Source organism: Mirounga leonina, unplaced genomic scaffold, assembly GCF_011800145.1.
Source record: "Mirounga leonina isolate KUSES-001 unplaced genomic scaffold, KU_Mleo_1.0 Mir_201, whole genome shotgun sequence".
NCBI lineage: Eukaryota > Metazoa > Chordata > Mammalia > Carnivora > Phocidae > Mirounga > Mirounga leonina.
Genome location: NW_023270504.1, coordinates 26276972 through 26298188, shown reverse-complemented (window position 1 = coordinate 26298188; position 21217 = coordinate 26276972).

Genomic DNA, 21217 nt, shown 5'->3' with positions numbered 1-21217 from the left:
TAGTAGGAATACTTCAGTTTCTAATAGGAACTCAAAAAATGTTAAATGAATCCTGTCTGCTTGAAAATGTTCTGATTGAGTTCACATGCCCCCAAGAAAGCACATGGAGAGTTAGAGTCAGACCAATTCTTTGACTCTAGAGCTTGATCTTTTGAGAACAGGTGTCAGGGTGGGAGAGTGCATATCACTGCAGCATTCAAGAGGAGAGGGAAGGAACATTTAGTCCTCTTCCCTTTGGGGGTCTGGAGGGTGCTTTATGGTTGCTGAGCCCTGGATCCCAAGAGGGGAGTTTCTATTTCCTTCTGGGAAAATCACTTAATCTCATTGAGCCTCAGTTTCTTCATCTGTAAAGCAATGACAATAATTTCTCCCTTATTGGGAGGCACTGAGGATTAAATGCACTTTGTAAATTGTCAAGTGCAGTGACAATGTGAGCCATTATTACTCTATTTAAGGATGACTGTCAATGCAAATAGAACCATTTAAGCTGATACTTTTGATAGACCCATTTTTTTCCAGGGTCTTTTGGAAAGATTCAATGCTTCCCAGAAAATACTCTCAGGCTATGGCTGCACCTGCAGGTCCAGGCAGTGCCCATCTGCCTATTGTACATTATACCATTAGGGTCTGCTCTGCAGAATTCTTGGCTGCCCCTGGTTGTGCTGATCCTCACAAGGGGGAGATAGTGGAGTGCTGTACCATCTGAAAGGAGCAAATGAAGGGATGTGCAACATTTCCTGCTGGGCCCTCTCCACTCTAATGCCTTTCCTCCTTGTTGCCCCAACCAAATTGCTTTGGATGATATCCATGGGGACAAATAGCCAGAAGGTGGATGCTCTTTTCCCTGCCTTTTTTTCCTCCTCCCCTTGCTACTCTTTCTCCCTTCTTTACTAACTTGAACATTTTAACCAATATGATGCTTCTCCAGGGTCTCCATGCTGTCACTGCAATTTGCTGTGGTTCAATGGGTCAATTTTCTTTTCCCTTCTAGTGGAAAACAGAATTATTTCTATGATAGGAGCCGACTGGTCCAGAGAGGCCTCCACACAAAGAGCACTATGAAGAAAGGAAACAGCTGGCTGAAAAGAGAGAAGGGATTTGGGGAATTGAAATTCCTTATGATATTGGACTTAAACATGGAAAATTCACTGCTCTACATTGCTCAAATGCCTCTGAATTAGAGCAGAAGGGATATCAGTTAATTTGTTAACTCTGGGAGGAATTCATGGCCCAGAGATTTATAGGACTTTTTTTTTCTGACTGGTTATGACGTCCATTGTTCTTGGCATTGGTCTATACTCATCTCTTCTTTTACAGTCTAGACTAACCCATTGATCCCTTTGCTGGTCATCCCTCTGCCTTCAGAAAAGAGGGCATTCAAACCACTTCAGAGAAGGAGCTGCTTCTCTGCATCACCATCTCTTCAGGTGTAAGGACAGTGGATATCCTTGTGTGTGTATTCAGAAAAGCACAAGACCAAGACTACAAGACTGGGTTCTGGTCCCATCACTCTCACCCACCTGCTGGTGGCCCAGGAGCAGTCACTTCCCCCTCTGACCCTCCTATTTCTCAGCTCTGGAGTGAGAGACCAGGTTTTGGCCTTTTCCCTAAGGTCAGTGAGAAGACACCATGCAGTTCAAAGCAGGGTTGTGATGGTTGGATTTGCTCAAGGAGTTGTTGACACAGAGGGTTGTGGTGGATGCTGTGTGGATGGGAGAGTGAGTGAGTTGGCTCTATTCATAGCATGTCTCAGAGGTGTTTCTGAAGTCTGTCTCTGCAAAATGACTCCTGAACACTGGATGATACTAAAGCTCCCTAGGCTTAAGGTTTGACTCTTACCAAAGTCCAAGTATCCTGGGAGGGAGAACACATGGCTCTCATCAGTCACCAACACCAGTGCCCCTCAGTTGAGGCAATGACATTTCCAAGGAGGTTCTTGGGAAATTTGTGGGAACAGCTTTTTTTTTTTTTTTAAGTACAGTTGTACCTGAGTATTGGCCTATTGAAATACATACGTTTTTATACATTTTGTTTCTCTTATATTCAGTAGAGCCTTTCATTGTTTGCATATTATGAGTATAGGAAGGTATAGGCAGATAACCTTGTTATAAAAGCAAGTGTTGGATCACCTCACACCCATTAAGATTAACTATTTTAAAAGCCCAGAAAATGACAAGGGTTGGATATGGAGAAATTATAACCTTGCATATTGTTATAGTGGGAATGCAAAATGGGGTGGCTGCTATAGAAAATAGTATGACAATTTCTAAAAAAAAATTAAAAATAGAATTACCATCTGATCCAGCAATTCCATTTTAAGATATATAATCAAAATAATTGAAGGTAAATTCTTGAAAAGATATTTATATACCAATATTCATAGCAGCATTATTCACAATAGCCAAACAATGGAAGCAATCCAAGTGTCCATCAACCGATGAACGGATAAGCAAAATGTGTCATAAACATAGAATGGAATATTATTCAGTCTTAAAAAGGAAGGAAATTCTGACACATGCCACAATATTGATGAACATTGAAGACATTGTGCTAAGTGAAATAAATCAGTCACAAAAAGATAAATACTATGTGATCCCACTTACATTTGTCTCCTAGAATAGCCAAATTCACAGAAACGGAAAGTAGAATGGGGTTGCTAGGGGCTAGGGGAAGGGAGAACTCATCATCACTGTCACAAGATGAAAAAAGTTCTGGAGACTGATTGTACAACAATGTAAACAAAGGAGTGTGTCACACAGCACTCCTGAACTGTAAAATGGTTAAGAGGTAAAACAAAAAATCATTAAGAGGTTAATTTAAAAATAAATAAATAAAGCAGATGTTGGGTGTAATGGAGATAAGAACCATAGACTTACTCCTTAGTGCAAATCAGTTAAAGCTGACTTCCTGAGAGGACAAGGTAGAAATGGCAGGAGGGTCTTGGGCTCTGAGGACAGTCAGATGGGCCCTGCTGGTGGGATAACAGACACTCTCAAGCTTCACTGATTTCACTATCTGGACTATGACGGGGACTGAGACATTTACTTCCTTGGAGATAGCTGAAGAAGACTGTATCTCCACGTGGGTTGTGGCTGTGCAGTCCTGGAGACAGGAGTGTGAAGGAGGTGAAGGTTGGAGATAAAAGCCCTGTGTTAGGGATCTCTGCCTCTTAAGATTATTTAGCATTTCCAAAGCATCATCTTATTTTCCTAGCTTATTGTCCTCCCATAGAGGACAAGTATTGAGCTTGTTGTCTATTTATACCTTCTTCAGGCCTTTAATTCTATTCAACTCAGTCATCTCAGTAGGCAGCTTGACACCCAATTCAAGTATATAATACTTGTTCTGAAGGGTTTTCCAGTTGAGAAGCACCATAGACAACATCTTAGCGCAAATCCCACCAAGAGCTGAGTCTGAATCTGAAAGTAAATCAAATGAGCAAAATTATTTGGGAAGCATGGGTGAGGAGAAAGAGTTGTGAGACAGAGATGAGGGATGAACAAATGTGAGGCTATACTCTCATGATGTCCATGCTTGATACCTAGGCCAGTCCATCCAGGAGGAGGAAGGAGGAAATGTATCCACCAACTCTTATGTCCCAACTATAAAAGTTTTGCTGAATGTACATCAACTCCCTTAGAATTTCAGGTTAAATATGTAGGGTTATCTAGTAGATCCCTGGTGATTCATACCCCAGCTGGCAGTGGGAAACCCCAAGGTGGGACCAGAGAGGACACAACAGGGGCATGAGATGAGGGTTCTTGGGTTGTGTCTGATGGGATCATATGTATTTTCCACAGAATGAATGATCAAGAGCTAGAGAGAAACAGGTGAGCCTGGAAGGATCTAAGGTGGCCCAACAGATAAAAATGACTGATTCTGTAAATAAAAAGGAAAATTGGAAAGTTCCACTTCCATGTCTCTTTTTGTCTTTTTTAAAAAAGATTTTATTTACTAATTTGAGAGAGAGAGAGCTGGAGCGGGGTGGGGGGAGGGGCAGGGGGAGAGGGAGAAGCAGACTCCCTGCTAAGCAGGGAGCCCGATGTGGGGGGACCCTGAGATCATGACCTGAGCCAAAGGCAGACGCTTAACTGACTGAGCCACCCAGGTGCTCCTTGATGTCTTTTTTTATTTTCATTGTAATCCTATCATGTCACAATATATAAATTGCATTCTGCAATTCCACTGGCCCTATTTATTTTTTTTAACTCTTCCATGCCTTTGTTTATACTGCACACTTTCCTGTACAAGAGTGTATCCTCTGCCTCCTACAACCTTTAACTGAGCATGTAGGACTGGATTATCTCTAAGTTACCACCTTGCAACTCTAACTTTGCCATAAGTCCTTAACACAGTTGCATGCAGTCCAGATTGGAAATGCTCTGGGTATTGGTTTCTAAACTGACTTCCCCATAATCTGTTTCTGCTGCTTGCTCCAAAGTGAGCTTTCTGTCATCAGACTTTGGCTCCCCACATTCTCAGCCTCTTCCATGGATATACCCCATATAAAACCACCCCTGCTGTTGTCCTTTCTCCTTTCCTCTCAGCTTGACTTTGATCTACTTTCAAGGTTCACTCTCTAATAGATTGGCTCTAGAAAATGTTGTTTTTCCATTTTTAAGATGTTTAGAGGGTGCTCTCTTCCAACTCTCCCTGGCTATCCATCTTCTCCAGATGATTCAGTTATGTCAGTTCTACCTTCCTACGCTTCTTACCAGCCTTCCAATTGCCATTCTGGATAACTATTTCTCCCTTATCATTTCCCTTTTTTAGGCATCACCCGAAAATGGGAGCTCCTGAATCACAGTATGTGATTCTGGCCACTGGCAGCTCAGTGTTCTGAGGATCTTTACTCAGTCACTCATGTGTGTTGAACATCTTCCAGAAGAGCTGATCTTCCAGGTAATTCATCTTCCAGGGAATTAAAAGTGTTCACAAATGTAGACATGTATAAGAATGTTGTGCATCTGTATATTTCTAGGAGTCTTGGTGTGTGACTGGATGCCAAAATGACTTAAATATGGTTTTAGCCTGAAATTTAGCCTGAAAAATGAAGAAAGACTGTCTAACCTTGGGTACCATTTATTTACTATATACCGAGAATTATTCTAGATGCTTTCCATAAATTCACAGTATCATTATTTTTACAAAATAACACAAAAAGGTAGCTATTTTTAATCTCCATTTACAGATGGGAAATCAAGGATCAAGGAAGTAAAATAACTTTCCCAAGTTCTCATAGCTAGTAAGTGACTGAATCAGGGTCCAAATCCACCTTGTGTGAGGACATCTTTGTTGTGTGGCCTTGCCCATCCATTTTGGGAGGGGATCAGATTAGGGCAGCTCATGTGATTTCTCCCGAATCACCTGGAATAGGTGGCTTGTGCCTGAACTACTGAGGGTTTTATTCAGCCCCCATCTTTGGGTCAAAATCCTCAGGTAGAATCTCAGGCTTCAGTTCAGCAAAGAATGATCATCAGTCATTTAGTCTTAGTATGGGTGCATCCCTCTCTTGGGAAGTTCAGCTTCTTAAACCTTTGCTTCCTCTCTTTAACCAGAGAAAGCTGACAAGCCAGGGAAGCTCCAGAGCTCCATTCTAAGACAGTTCTATCCTCAGAGAAGAGACTTCACTATCCCCAGAAGGATGTGCTTCAGGAGATGTTGATACTTCCTTTATAACATTCTCTTGGCATAGGGACTTTGGTGAGAACTATGTGCTGCCAGCGTGGAGAAGGTATTCAACAAAGCAAGCTATGTCAACACAGACAAAATCTGGAATGTCACCCCTTTCACCTCCCCACCCCCACCAAGGTGCAATGAATTAAGCTGTTTCTATCTGCCAATCTGTACCCACCACTAGGTTATGCATTATAGATAAAATAAATGAATAATTATAATAACAGGGTCCTGTTTGCAAATTTAAAAAATCCTTTAATGTTTTACTGATGCTTATATTCGGATCCTCTTAAATCAGCATAGCTTATAAATAGCCAATACATTTCACTAACTTACAACATTTATTTCTCTCCTCTCTGTGTATCATGAGGACCTTCACCTTCACTTGACTGTTAAAGACTAATTCCCACCCCTTGAAGCCAAGAAGGGTGTCTTAGGTTTTAACTCTCTATAAAAACAAGTCTGTAAGTAAAAAACAGCCCCGCCCCCCATGCACACCTCATTTTGTTCCAAAATGCAGATTTTCATCTTTTGGCAAAGCTATCTCTAACTTATGTTGTGGTCTTTTCCTTCACAACAGCAGTCTCTGCCAGTAAAAGCATCCTGGATTTCATTTACCAATATCCTCATTCAGAAAAGAAAAATATCAGCCTAGTAGTGCTCTGAACTCTATTAAACCATTTTAGCACAAGCTCTTCTGGATTGTATTTTTCTATTCTGAAGCCCTGGTTCCCACTCTCTGGAGCAGGAGAGTTCTTCCAGTTTATAAGGATTGTGAAGCCCCTTGGAAATGACTTTACAAACCATTTTCTGAAGGGAGCCATTACCTCTGCAGGAAACCAGCAGCAGGGTGTTACTGACTAGAAGGCTCAGTGATAACAAGAAATCTCACCTTCAGAGGGACTGCTAACAACATCCCTAGGAATGTGCCTGCAATCCTTGAAATCTGGTACTTAGAAGGGGTCCCCAAGGTCATCTACCTCTTCATTCCTCCCCTCAGAGGGGCAGGTGTCTCTTGTTCTCTTTGACCTTCTGAGGAGATGTTTAAAACCCTACTCTCTTAACCCATTTTGTCATTTCCATTAAGAAATTATTTTCAATGTCAAACTGTTTTTAGAAGTCATGTGGTTTTGGGCGCCTGGGTGGCTCAGTCGTTAAGCGTCTGCCTTCGGCTTAGGTCATGATCCCAGGGTCCTGGGATCGAGTCCCACATCGGGCTCCCTGCTCTGCGGGAAAGCCTGCTTCTCCCTCTCCCACTCCCCCTGCTTGTGTTCCTGCTCTCGCTGTGTCTCTCTCTTTCAAATAAATAAATAAAATCTTAAAAAAAAAAAAAGAAGTCATGTGGTTTTAAAGCCTGGGCATTCATGTAACCTATCAAATATGGATCAGGAAATCTTCAAGGAAAATAAATTCCCCTGTAACCCATTTGGCAGTGCTATCCTGGTCTGGGCTAGTAATTGCAAAGCAATGAACCCCAAAAGTAAATAGCCAGAGTCCTCATTCAATGGAGATTTTTTTTTCCCCTTTAAACTACTCTGTTAAAAAGTCTACAGAACACTAAACAAGTTTTCTTCAACTATCTGCTCAATATTTTCAGCTAGGTTCCTTTAGTTGTTAAGTCTCCCTCCCAATTATCCTGTGGTCCTTCTTATCTCTAGGTCAGCACTAGTCAACAAATGTTGCTGTCTACATTTGCCCTATCTTTGCTAGTGAGGTTCTGAAGGCCACATTCATGTTTTGTTTTTCCTTATGGCACCTACAAGCACCTAGACCAGCCACTTGCATCTAATAAGTGTCTTAAAACAAATGCTTATTCAACTCAATTGTAGAATTAATATTAGGTTTTGGCTTAAAACAAAACAACACATATCTTCTGTGGGAAGGGCACACCCAGCCCAATCTATTCCTTCCCCACCTCCACAGGATGAGAATTGGTGCTCAACATAGTGACCCTCCTTGGAGATCCTTCACAATCAAGGAATGATTCAGCAGGGTGCACTGTCCCTACGGCAAAGAAATGGAATAGCAGTGCAGGGAGGAGCTTCAGAGATCACTCAGTCCAATCCTCTCCCTTAGAGTTGAAAACTGAAGTTCTGGGAGGGAAAACCAGTTGGCTCAGGTCACCCAGCTGGTTAGTGGGAGAATCAGTAAAGCAGACCCTCTTCCTCCACCTCTTAGCTGGATGTTCTTTCTGCGGCACAGTGATATTAGCTCATAATCATAGAAAAATTTTCAAAATGAATTAAAAGGAAAATAATTTTCTGACTATTAAGAAAAAAACCTCTCATTCTTAATTATTCAACTTATTCAAAATTATACTGTTTTAACATTTTTTAAATATCTTAGATGTTCACAGTAAAGCTAAAAAAATAACCCCAGGACTGAATACCTATATTTAGATATACTCCATGACCAACTAGGCCTCCCAAACATAATGACCAGTCACGTAAAATCCTGCTCAAGCCCCGAGGGTCTGATCCTTTTCCCATTATAATAGGATTATAAAGTACTTAACTTCTGCTACTACTATTGGAACCAGATTTGCTTCCTCACTGCAGATTCCCTTTTAGGGATAACCAAAGGTCAGTGTGTCTTAATCATTTATCACTTGTTTCAAGGGCTTTAACTTTGATCTGGGGATAATTCTTTGTGTTTGAAAGAGGAATAAGCTTTTTATCTAATCTGGGGAACAAAGTACAGAATCCAGCAGCCGGAAGTCCTGGGTTTATTTTTCTTAGGCGAACCCATGTATTCATCATCACTTCAGGGAGAAACAAAGAAGGGGTTTCCCAGCTGTCAGCTACTCATTTACAAAAAAGAGGGGGAAAGCCTACCAAGCTGAAAAAGTGTTGGTGATCCAGATCCAAATAGACAGGGGAAACAGGCATTTCTCATTGTGAGCCACTGGCAGGGTTGTGAGGACCTTCCTCCCCCAGGTCACATCTCCAGGAACTCTGACTAGGGACTCTTGAAGCTCTACAGGACTTAATTTAGCATGAGGGAGTAGAGGTTATCAGCCTGACATCTGATTGCCCTTCTGAGTAGGGTTTGTGGAGCTTAAGTCTTGGATGAATGAGAAACAGATGCACTTCAGCTCCATTTAGAAGCTGCATGGATTTACCCTGAGACAAAGGACTATGGGCTTTTCTTGACCTTTAATGGACAGATGGACTCAGTATCTGAAGCTGAGTTCTGGCCAGGATGATGTTTCATCATTTCTGTTATTACTGAAATATATAAATATAATTCCCCTTATGAATTTATAGATAGCTTTATGTTCATGGCATGATGTCAAAGGCACTATTTTACCCATTGTTTCAAATATTATTGATTTAAAATACCTACTTTATGAATAGAAAGTTGGCTTTTGAGCCTTGGGTGCTATTCCTACCTTGAGTGTAAATTTGCTTTTGGAGAATTCTACTTCTATTTCAATGGAATTTGCTCTCCTTTGTGACCTTGAAGGCTGACCACTGCACATGACATAAATGAAGTGGGAGAATTGGGCCCAATTTTCTGCTTGTTCTCCATATTGCCTTTTTCTGTCTATTTTCACTTATTTTTACAAAGTGTTTTGAAATGTACTTCCTCTAATAAGGGAATGTACATAGGACACTTGGTTTTTAGAAGAATATAACCAAAATCCACATAGACAAAAGTGCAAGTAAATATTGATGACCCATTATTAAGGTCAACTTAGGATTTAATTATTAATAATTGATGCACTTATCTTGCACTTTATGTAATCTTCAATAAGTATTTGCTAACATAGAGAGATTAAAATGTTATACACATGTACATCTAACTTACAGCAGAACTAAGAACAGAACCTGCGTATCTCTACTCAAATTTCATTAATTTTACGATATACTTCAGTTTGAGTAACCATTTTCTGCTGGTATTAGAGGGGGCTTAACTGATAATGAAGATTCTAATTTCTCCCAATATCTCCCTGAGGGAGATATGCCCTCAGGTCCTATCTCCCCAGCCCACTTTATCAATTCTCAGTGGCTCCCCATCACAGAGCAAACAGGAACATCTCAATGATAGAAGCCACTTGGTAGACCTTCTAGGATCTCCATAGATGTCTAAAAAAAACACATCCTGGGGCACCTGGGTGACTCAGTCTGTTAAGCAGCTGCCTTCGACTCAGATCATGATCCTGGGACCCTGGAATTGAGCCCCTGCTTCTTCCTCTCCCTCTGCTCATGCTCTCTCTCTCTCAAATAAATAAATAAAATCTTAAAAAAATTAAAAATAATAAAAGAACACATTCTTCCAGACATGCTTCAGTGGAATATAGTAAGTTGTTATATTAGAAAGAACACTGGATGCAAAATCAAATAGACATGAGTTCAAATTTTGGCTCCCCACTTACTAATTTGGTGACTACATAAAAATCTCTATATACAAATTCTTAATAAAATGTTAGAAATTTTATGGGGCGCCTGGGTGGCTCAGTTGGTTAAGCGACTGCCTTCGGCTCAGCTCATGATCCTGGAGTCCCTGGATCGAGTCCCACATCAGGCTCCCTGCTCAGCAGGGAGTCTGCTTCTCCCTCTGACCCTCCCCCCTCTCCTGTGCTCTCTCTCATTCTCTCTCTCTTAAATAAAAAATAAAAAATAATAAAAAAAAGAAACTTTAAAATGTTAGAAATTTTATCTAGATATATATAATGTATATATAATGTTTACAACCAAGTGGAACTAATCTGGAAGGGAAAATTTATTTAAAATTAAAATCCAATTAATGTTATTTATCACATTAATCTACAAGCATCTCCATAGATGCAGAAAAAGCATTTCACAAAATTTAACACTTATTCACATAAACAAAGGAAGCATACCTTTCTATAACCTAGGAATAGACGGGAACTTCTGCAATCTGATAAATAAAATCTATGAAAAACCTGTAGCTAGCAGCATATTTTACAGTGAAATATTGAATGCCTTTCTCATAAGATAAGGACAAAAACAAGGATGTTTCCTTCCACTACTTTTATTCAACATTGTACTAGAAGTCCCAGCCTGTGTGATAAGCCAAGATAAAGTAATAAAAAGCATAAAGAGTGGAAAGGAAAGAAATCAAACTCTCTTAATTTACACATAGTATGATTATATCTATAGACAATTTTAATAAATCAATAAAATGCTAGAAATAATAAGTAACTGTAAAAGATGGGGGAATATGTAAAAATAATTTTATTTCTGTATACCCACCAAAAAAAACCTTGGAAAGTAAAAAAATAAATAAATATGATTTACAAAAGATAAAAAAATATAAAATACTTAGGAACAAATTTCATGGCAATGTATAAAACCTCTGTATTGGTGCACCTGGGTGGCACAGTCAGTTAAGCATCCAACTCTTGGTTTTGGCTCAAATCATGATCTCAGGGTTGTGAGATCAAGGCCGTCATTGGGCTCTGTGCTGAGCATGGAGTCTGCTAAAGTTTCTCTGTTTCTCTCTCTCTGTCCCTCTCCTACCCCCACATGCTCATGCTCTCTCTCTAAAATAAATAAATCTTAAAAAAAAAAAAGCTTCATTGAAAACTAGGAAACATTGCTGAAAGAATTTGAAGAAAACCTAAATAAATGGAGAGATATCCCACATTCATGAACTAGAAGACTCAGTATCAGTAAGATGGCAATTCTTCCCAACTTGCTTAAAAGAATCAATGAAATATTAGCAAAAATCCCAGGAGACTTCTTTTTGTAGTAACTGACAAATTTATTATAAAATTTGTATATAAATACAATAAAACTAAATTTTCCAGTACAATCTGGAAAAAAACAATAAGAGTTGGAGGAGTTATACCACCTGATTTCAAGATTTGTTATAAGAGTACAATAATCAGGAGAGGGTGATATTGACATAAGAATTGACAAATAGATCAATGGAACACAATAAAAAGCCCAGGAATAAACCTACCCATATATAGTCAATTACATTTTTGACAAGACAATTCATTGGAGAACAGAAAGTCTTTAAATAAATGGTGTTAGGACAACTAGATTCCACATGGAGGGAAAAATGAACTACAAACACTAGCTTTCACCAAACTCAGAAATTAGTTTAACATAGATCATAGAACAAAATGTAAAAAATAAAACTATAAAGCTTCTAGAAGAAAACATAGGGGAGTATATTTACTACTATGGCTTAGGCAAAAATTTCTCAGAATAGGACATCAAAAACATTAAACCATAAAAGAAAAAAAAGGCAAGTTGGACTTTATAACATTAAAAATTTCTTCTTATCAAAAAATAACACTAAAAAAAATGGAAAAGTAAGCCACAGACTGGAAGGAAATATTCCCAATACATATTTCTGACAACTTTTTATAGAGAATGTTGAAGAAGTCCCACAAATCAGTAGTAAGAAAGACAATTCAATTGTTTTTAAAATGGCCAGAAAAAAAAAAACCTTGACTATACACTTCAGTAAAATGTATAAAACATCCATAAAAATATGCAACGGGGCTCAACATCACTAGTATGGAGCACTGGGTATTATACCAAAACAATGAATTGTGAATCACTACCTCAAAAACTAATGATGTATTGTATGGTGACTAACATAACATAATAAAATAAAATTTTTAAAAAAGAAAACCTCAATAAGATACTATTTCACATATAAGAGTGATTAAATCTGAGAAGACTGACAGTACCAAGTATTGACAAAGACGTGCAGGAACTGGAGATCTCTAATAAGGTTGGTGGACTTGGAAAATGGTACAGCCACTTTGTTCAAACTGGTTGATATGCTCTTTTGAAATTAATCCTGCACCTTCCCTGTGCCCCTGTAATTCCAGATATTTACCCAAAAGAAATTAACACATATGCACAAAAAGACAAATAAGACAGCCTATGTAAGAAGAACACTCAGGTCCTCCTCTGTCCCCTGAAAGCAGGAAATAAATCTCCCATGTGAAAGATATCATCCCTGTACCAGGAGGTGAGGAGACATCCTTCACCAGTGATAGGAAATTTAGAGCCCAGAAAGTACTAATTTACTACCCTAGCCAAAATTCTGTTTAGAATTCCTTACTAACTGAAGCTTCCAAAGTTAAATTTTCTTTGTCTTGTCAATTCCTCACAGACTTACTGTTTCTTTATCTAAAAAGTATAAAAACTCCCTGCCTTGGTCATCTCTTTAGGTCTCAATTTCATAACTGGGCCTCTGTACACATGTAATAAAACTTTGTGGGGTTTTTTTTCTCCTATTAATCTGTCTCCTGCAAATTTAATTCTTAGTTCAGCTAGAAGACCTTGAGGGTAGAGAAGAACTTTTCCTTCCCTTCAGGTGGAAGAGGTGAAATGCAAGAGTATAATCTGTGTGGTTAGATTTATATGAAGTTCAAGAATAGGTGTTATGGGCTGAATTGTGTCTTTCCAAATCCATATGATGAAGTCCTTAACCCAGTCCCTCAGAACATGACTGTATTTGGAGATAGGGACTTTAAGAAAGTGATTAAGTTAAAATGAGGTTATTAGGGTGGGCCCCAGTCCAATCTGACTGGTGTCCTTATAAAAAGAGATTAGGAAGCACACACACAGAGGGAAGACCAAATGAAGACGCAAAGACAGTCATCTGTAAGCCAAGGACAGGGGCTTCAGAAAAAATCAACCCTGCTAACACCATGATTTTGGACTTTAGCTTCCAAAATTGTGAGAAAATAAATTTCTGTTGTTTAAGACATCCAGTCAGTTTAAGACATCCATACTATGTTTTGGCAGCCCTAGCAAATTAGTATAATAGGCAAAAATAACAAGTAATAGAAATCCGAAGAGTGGTTGACTTTTGGGGAAGGATTTTGATTTGAAAGGGACATCAGGAAACTTTTTGGGTTATGAAAATGCTCTACATCTCGGTTAAAGAGCTGGTTATTTGTGTGTATAATTGTCGAAGTTCATTAAACTGTATTCTTGATATAGGTGCAACTTATTGTATATAAATTATACATAAATTTAAATAGGAAAACATTTAAATCCATTTCCATTCCAGCATTTCAACTGAACAGGAGAACAATAACAGCCTAATTCTTATAAGGTTTTTGATAAAATAACACCTACAAAACACCTGACCTGATGCTTAGTACATAGTAAGCTTTCAGTGTTAATTCAATCAGAACCTGTCCCATATTCTGGCCTTTTGTTCCTTTGAAATATTCTCTTTCTGGAATTTTAGTGAAAAACATCAACATGAGCAAACCACATTACTTTGTTCTTTTATCTGCTCACTCTGCTTTCTGTTGGAGGGCTCTTTCTCCTTTCAATATGTCCTGGAATATTCCCCAAGTACCATGGAGAAGTGACAGCATCCCACCCATGCTGGGCTTGCCCTTCACCTGGCAAGTGGCTCTGATTCCATCCATGAAAGAATTTCACACATTCTCCTAATGGCCATTGATCCCTTTCCGGCTCCAATGTCACCCTGGAAACTACCCCAAGAGGGCTTTGTTTTCAAACATTCAGGGCTGCGGCTGCTGATCTTAGCCACATTCATTTTTCTGCTGGGAAAAAAAAAAACTTGTCCCCTCCTCCTGGGTTTGTAGAGTTGTTTACTTAGGACCTGAAGCAAAGAGCTGGTATGTAGCTGGTCACATTTGAAGGCCAACTGATGGGAAAGTCTGATACCCTTTGTCTTAGGTCATTCTGGTTTCACCTAAGATTCTAAGAAAAATAATGTTAATGCTCGGCTTAAATTTTTCACTGTGCACAAAAAGTAGAGTACATGAAAGTCTCTGAATTCATGAGTGATATGGTCATAGAGGAATTCATAACCTTGTTCATATGTATCTTTTCACCCAGGTCATTTACAAATCCCTGGCAAACTTAGCTATGCTCCTGTGAGTAAAAGGATGGGAAACTAGTACAAGATGACCAGAGCAAAAACAATGTCTAAAAACCTGAGTATCAGCCTAGATAGCATCACAAAGTCTGTTTTATTTATTTATTTTTAAAGATTTTATTTATTTATTTGACAGAGAGAGACGGCAAGAGAGGGAACACAAGCAGGGGGAGTGGAAGAGGGAGAAGCAGGCTTCCCGCCGAGCATGGAACCTGATATGGGGCTCGATCCCAGGACCCCGGGATCATGACCTAAGCCGAAGGCAGATGCTTAATGACTGAGCCACCCAGGCGCCCCACAAAGTCTGTTTTAATATAATTATGCTCAAACACTTTCTTACTTGTCACCATAAAAAATCTGAATTGACCTGGTCTTCCTAGTGATGCAGCACCTGGCCTTCCCACCTATACTACCTTACTTCCTTTGTTATCCAGCATCTACCCTCTGCTCTTGCAGGATTTCTCTTTATTGCCTCTATGTGAGTTATACTCATTCCCATTTAAGGCCTATGGATGATCTTAAGAGTTGGTGAGATATATGCCAAGGCATATATCTGGGAGAAGAGTCAGGCTATACGGAGGAACAGATAGGCTCAGAAATAGCTAAAACTAGCTATGTGCATTTTGGAAGAAGATGGGAAACTTGGGAGCTTCCAGGTTGGACAAGCAGGGAAAGTCCTTAATAATCTTTTGGGTTCATCAAGAAAGCTTCAGGGAGTACCACTGCATCGAGAAGCTCCAGGGGCATGATGCACAGAGAATAAAATGAGAGTTGTACAACATGGTGGCCTTTGCTTCACAGTGGAGTGGGATTTCGAGAAAGCAACTGGAATGATGGAAAAATGGAAAGGGGGAGAAAAAGGAGAGATTATCCAAAGTATAGCTGTGGAGGTAACTTACACATGAATGAGGGAAGATTGTCTTTTGGTGAAAAATAACTTCTTGCAACTCACCTTGGTCAGAACATTTCCAGAGCCTTTCCTTCCTATTTCTGCCTGAAAATAAGACTAAAAAGAAGGTAAAGAAGTTGGAAGTGCTTTGCTTGGAGTAATAGAGCCCAAAGGATAACTCCACAAAGCATTCAAATCTAGGAAAGGTCATTTTACAGATGCTGATGACCAACTGTCCTCTAACTCCCATGGCTGCAAAACAAGTTTTAACACATGGCAATTCAGGACTCATTTTAGAAAGCTATTCTGCATGGTTGACCCCATGCTAATTTATTTATACCCTACCTAGCTCCATAAAAGGGTTTGAGGAAGCAGCTTTTGGACTCTTAAACAACAAATATCACAAGAGATGCAGTCACTCACTAAATCATTGACCATAGACATGATATCATGGCAGGAGATTTAGATAGTAAGTCTTATTTATTTTATAGGTGCAAAAACACTTCAAGAAATAAAGTAACCACACCTAAATCACATTATTTTATCTTATTTTCAGGAAAAAAAGCCCAATAATATGGAGATTCTTTATTTGGTGACCATGAACACCTAAGAGGTTCCTGAATCCCTTGAATTTGCATACAGAATGTTGTGTGTATCTGCAAGTCTGCTACTCAGTGGTTTACACCAGTATATCTGTATTGGGTATTAAAACATCCAAATGCCTCCATACTGGTTCCAAATTCTCCTAGTGACCCACAATCCCAGGTGTTCTGACCTCCCTCTAGGAACCCTCCAGATGTCCCTGGAATCCAGCAAGTAAAGAGCCAGCATCTGGCAGGGGACCTCCAGGACTATACTCAATGTTTGATGTTTCAAAACTTACATGCGTGTGTGTGTGTGTGTGTGTGTGTGTGTGTGTGTGTGTGAGAAAGCGCATATATGCACTTTTTTGGAGACAGACCTTATATAGGCTTTAGTTAGGTTGTTCAAGAGATCGTTGGACCCAAAATGATTGGGTACCATGGTGCCAGGACTATAATTCCACTATGACATTTAGCTTTATCCACAATGCCTAGTAGTAGACTAAGGTCTGGATTTACATGTAGAGTGTCTTGCCAAAATTTTCAAAATTGGGGAGGGTACGTGCTAAGGTGAGCACTGTGAATTGTGCAAGACTGTTGAATCACAGATCTGTACCTCCAAAACAAATAATACATTATATGTTAAAAAGAAAAAGAAGAAGATAGAGGGGAAGAATGAAGGGGGGAAAATCAGAGGGGGAGATGAACCATGAGAGATGATGGACTCTGAAAAACAAACTGAGGGTTCTAGAGGGGAGGGGGGTGGGAGGATGGGTTAGCCTGGTGATGGGTATTAAAGAGGGCACGTTCTGCATGGAGCACTGGGTGTTATACGCAAACAATGAATCATGGAACTACATCAAAAACTAATGATGTATGGTGATTAACATAACATAATAAAAAAAAACTAATGATGTAATGTATGGTGATTAACATAACATAAAAAGAAAAAGGATTGAGCAAGCCAAGAGGTCAAAAATAGGTGGTACCATAAGTTATTATTCTTATGGTCTTTTCCCACTGGAACTGTTGGGGGAGCATAAATAGCCCCAGATTACTAATGAAGCATATTTGATCATATTTTCCTAGTAAACATTTATTTACATCTAAGTGAAGCCCACTACAGCTACAGCAAAATTATATGTCTGGATTAATGGGAAGTGGACATGGGCATGGTATCATAGCTAAGGTTCTGCATCAAAAGTCTGTCTGTCTTATAGACTAATCAGGGCAAGCAGGATCCCAATTCAATACAATTAGGTTTATATTCAGGGCATTTTGGGGTGTCAGAATGGAGAGGCTTGAAGAGCCAACAGTCAACAAACATTTATTGTACTCCAACTATGTGTCAAGTATTCAGCTAGGCTCTGCAAAACGGTTCTGGAATCAGGTCTGAAAAGAATCTGAGATTCATTGGGGCTACATTCCTCATTTATGGATAGGGAAACTGAAGCTCAAGGTAATAGTGACTTGCCAGGTTTACTCAACATGTAGGTGACAAAGCTGAACCTCAAGTCTTGGTTTCCGGACATTAAGTCAAGTGATGTTTGTCTATAATTTTTGAACATTAAAGAGATGTAGAGGTTATTTGATATGCACTCCTCTTTCTAACGATGAGAAAACAGATTCACCAAGGTAAATGTAACATTGGTTGAAAAAAAAATGCAGATAGGATCTCAGCTTAGTTCTTCTGATTCTCTGACCAGTCCCCTTTGTCATAGTCTATGGAGCTTGTTCTGCTTTGTTGGAGTGACAGGGTTAGAGATAAGAGAATCATGGGGACCCAAAAATGAGGAAGGGGAAAGAACAGAGAACAAGTTTAATTCATCAGTCTTACAATTTTGCCTGAGGCAGGTCCTATTTGAGTTCTGACTACACCATTAACAGTCTTGGGCAAATAACAAAGATTCCTTGAATCTTAGTGCTCTTCACAATACTAAGGTAATACATACCTCTCAAGCTTGTCATAAATATTAAATATAATTCTTTGTAAGGCATTTGCACTTTGCCTGGTGTGCAGCATGGTCTCATCCAACTTTAGTCCCCACAACTGCATATTTCCTTCCCTCCTAACTTGCCAAAATTAAGTTTATTTCCTCAGAAAATAGGAGTTGAGGAAAACACTTTAGCCAGGACACCTTTAGAAAGAGAATTGTCTGCCTATAACTCAGTGAATATTTGCAAAAAATATTTTCATTGTGGTTAAACTTCCCAAAATAAAACCCTAGGAAAGGAAGCATTTTTAAGCCACTTTATCAGCCCTGAAGAATGTACTTCCCTTTGATTTACTTCATTTCTAGGAATTTATCCTAAGTAAATAAACAGAAACATTATGTATATTTATATTACATTGTAGTTTATGAAGGAAAACCAAGACTATCTAGTAACTGGATTGGAACCAATCTCACTGCAGGTTGATAAAATCAATCATGGCGATCCATATAGATAGCAATACTATGCAGTCTCTTTAGATTGGGTTATTGAGAAATGTTTATAGTTAAGTTGCAGAGTTTAAAAAAATATGCTATAAAACAGTATATTGTCATATGATACCATTTTGCAAGTATATTTGTCTATATATGCATGGAGAAAGGTCACAAAAGATGTGAGCCATATTGTTAACAGTGAACTGTCTCAGGGTCATTGGGTTATAGGTGATCTGTTGTGCCCTATTGCTGTTAGGTGGTGGGGCAATCCCATTCACCAATGCCATTTTCCTTCTAGGCACACAGGAAAATGATGTTTCCCAGACTCCTTGCATGTCATTTGGCCATGGGATCAACTCTGGCCAGTGGGATATAGGAAAAGTAAAGTACTTATAGTCCTCACTTTAGAAAATCCAGAGAAATACTCTTTCTCTCTCTCTCTCTCTCTGCTTGTTCACTGGTCAAATGATACAGAGGGTCTAGCCGAAGACTCTGAGGTCCTGGGGACTACAGTGCAGCAAGAATGAAGACTCCTAGATCTCTAAGTCACTGCTTGGAGGGGAGCCACCAAAGAAAGCCACCCACCTAGGAACATTGTTGTTCAACTTTGTGTGAGAAATACATTTTTATTCTGTTAATCTACTGTGATTTTGAGGTTGTTCATTAAAGGAGCTGATTTTACTTGCCTTGACTAAAGCATGGCATTTAAGTTTTCTCCATTAAATATGCATTACTTTGAAATTAGAAAAACAATTTCTTAAAAAAGAATAACTGCTCTTCCCTCTCTTTCCACCTGACACCCTCTGCTCTAAAGCATCTGTATCTGTATCTTCAAACTCCTGTGTGTGAAGGGATAATCACCCTCCTAGCCCTCTCATGTCTCATTCAAAGACACAGTACCTGGAAGTATTTTGGCAAATCTGCCATTCCTTTGTATCTGTGCAGTCACAGTTTTTTTGAAGACATAAGCTGTTTTACCAGAAACCTGGGGAGCAGAGCTGCAAAGCCACTGGCAGCTGATTCAAGGAAATCAGAGGCAGACACGAGTCCTGCTGTTTGGCCCGGGGCCCAGCATATGGTTTTGGAAAAGAGGTATTTGCTATGGATGGTTTTTACTCCGCAATTCCACTTAAGCCCCATGAGTTGCTTGATGTGAACATGAAAGTGGTAGCTGGGAAACAACAGGAGCCTTGTGAAAGGTGATGCCCGCAAGGCAGGTGGACTTCTACTTGTGCTAGACCAGCCCATCCACTGCCTTTCCCTTTCCAGGAAGAGTAGACATTCTCTTAGCCATTGGTAATGCACGCACCTGAGGCTGGGACACATGCCCATTAGCATCAGAATCAGGGCAGAAGGTCAGGCACTCTTACTTTGAAGCCCTGACCTGGGCTCCACGGACACAGCCAGAGCATGGAGCAGAGGTAAATGGCCCAACTTACTTTCTATCAGACACCGTCCTGGGTATTTGTCATGCATGCTGGCATTCACTCCCCTCAACAGTCCTGAAGGGCAAGCATTATCATCCTCCTGTTATGGATGAGCACAAGGCCTAAAAGTTTACATTCCTTGTTACAATCAACACATGTTAGCACTAAAATTTGGCTCCAGGTATGCTCTCTGATTCTTCTTTTATCCTCCCCACTCCCTTAATAAGAGTGATTAAAGTGTTCAGCTAAAAGCCGTAGGAGACATTTCAGTTTTTGGTTTCAGGTTTCTATAAGCATTAAAATATCTTCCTCTCATACCACTTGCTCTGTTTTACACTTTTTTTTTTTAATTTTAGGAATTTGTTTGAATGTCTCCTTATTTTTGCCTTTTGCTTCATTTATTTTATTTTCTCCACACCAACATTGGACGAAGACTAGAGTTACCTTGAAACCTGAGTACAAGTACACCGGTTGCCCCATTTGTGCCCTGGAGTCAGTGTAGACCCTGACTTTTGAGATGAAATTGTCACTTGCATATTCCAGTCTCCCTCAACCCCAGCACTTTGCCTTCACTCTCCTGTCTTTAAGGGGTACAGGTTTAGGTATTCCTCAGCTTGTTTTCTCTCCCTCTCCCCTTCCTCCAAACCCCCCTCCCATCTGCATATGTACACACACACACACACACACACACACCAGTTTAAGCTTCCATTTAAGACAATCATGATGAGACCCTCCTAGGAAGGCTTTATTTAAGGTTAAGTGCACACTTGGCACTCTATTTCCTATAACTGTACCCATGGTAGCTGTTTTAGAAATTGTATTAATGTTCATGATTGAGAGAAGAAGCTGGGGGGTTTTAGGACATGTCCTTTTGCATGGCCTCAATCAGGTAAGATTTTATTGGAAGAGACTTTTCACTAAATAGTCAACTATACCCAAATAAAAAAATTAAATATCCTAGTAAAAGGTAAAGAGGAGAATAAGTCTATAGTACAGACACCATCTGATTCTTGACAGAGATAGAAGAGTGTCCATGTGTCAGAGCACTGAGTTCCTTGGAGAGCTACACTGGCTCTTGGGGACAGGATGATCTTTTGCCCTTATCCTTCATGCACCCATCTCAGGAGGTTAACGAGGATGGCCTTTCTACAGGGGCCCACACTACTTGAGTAGCCCCTTTTTTATTGGTACTAGTCACTCAAGGATTTCCTTAGGGACAGAGAAAGCATGGCTCCCTGTTGTCAGGCTGTCATAAGAGTTGAGTCTCTCTTCATCTCTTGAACCTGCTTCCTTTCCCCTTCACCGTCTTTGTTCTCAGCAGGCACCCAATGCAATGGCAAAGCTGGCTCCACACCTCTCCAG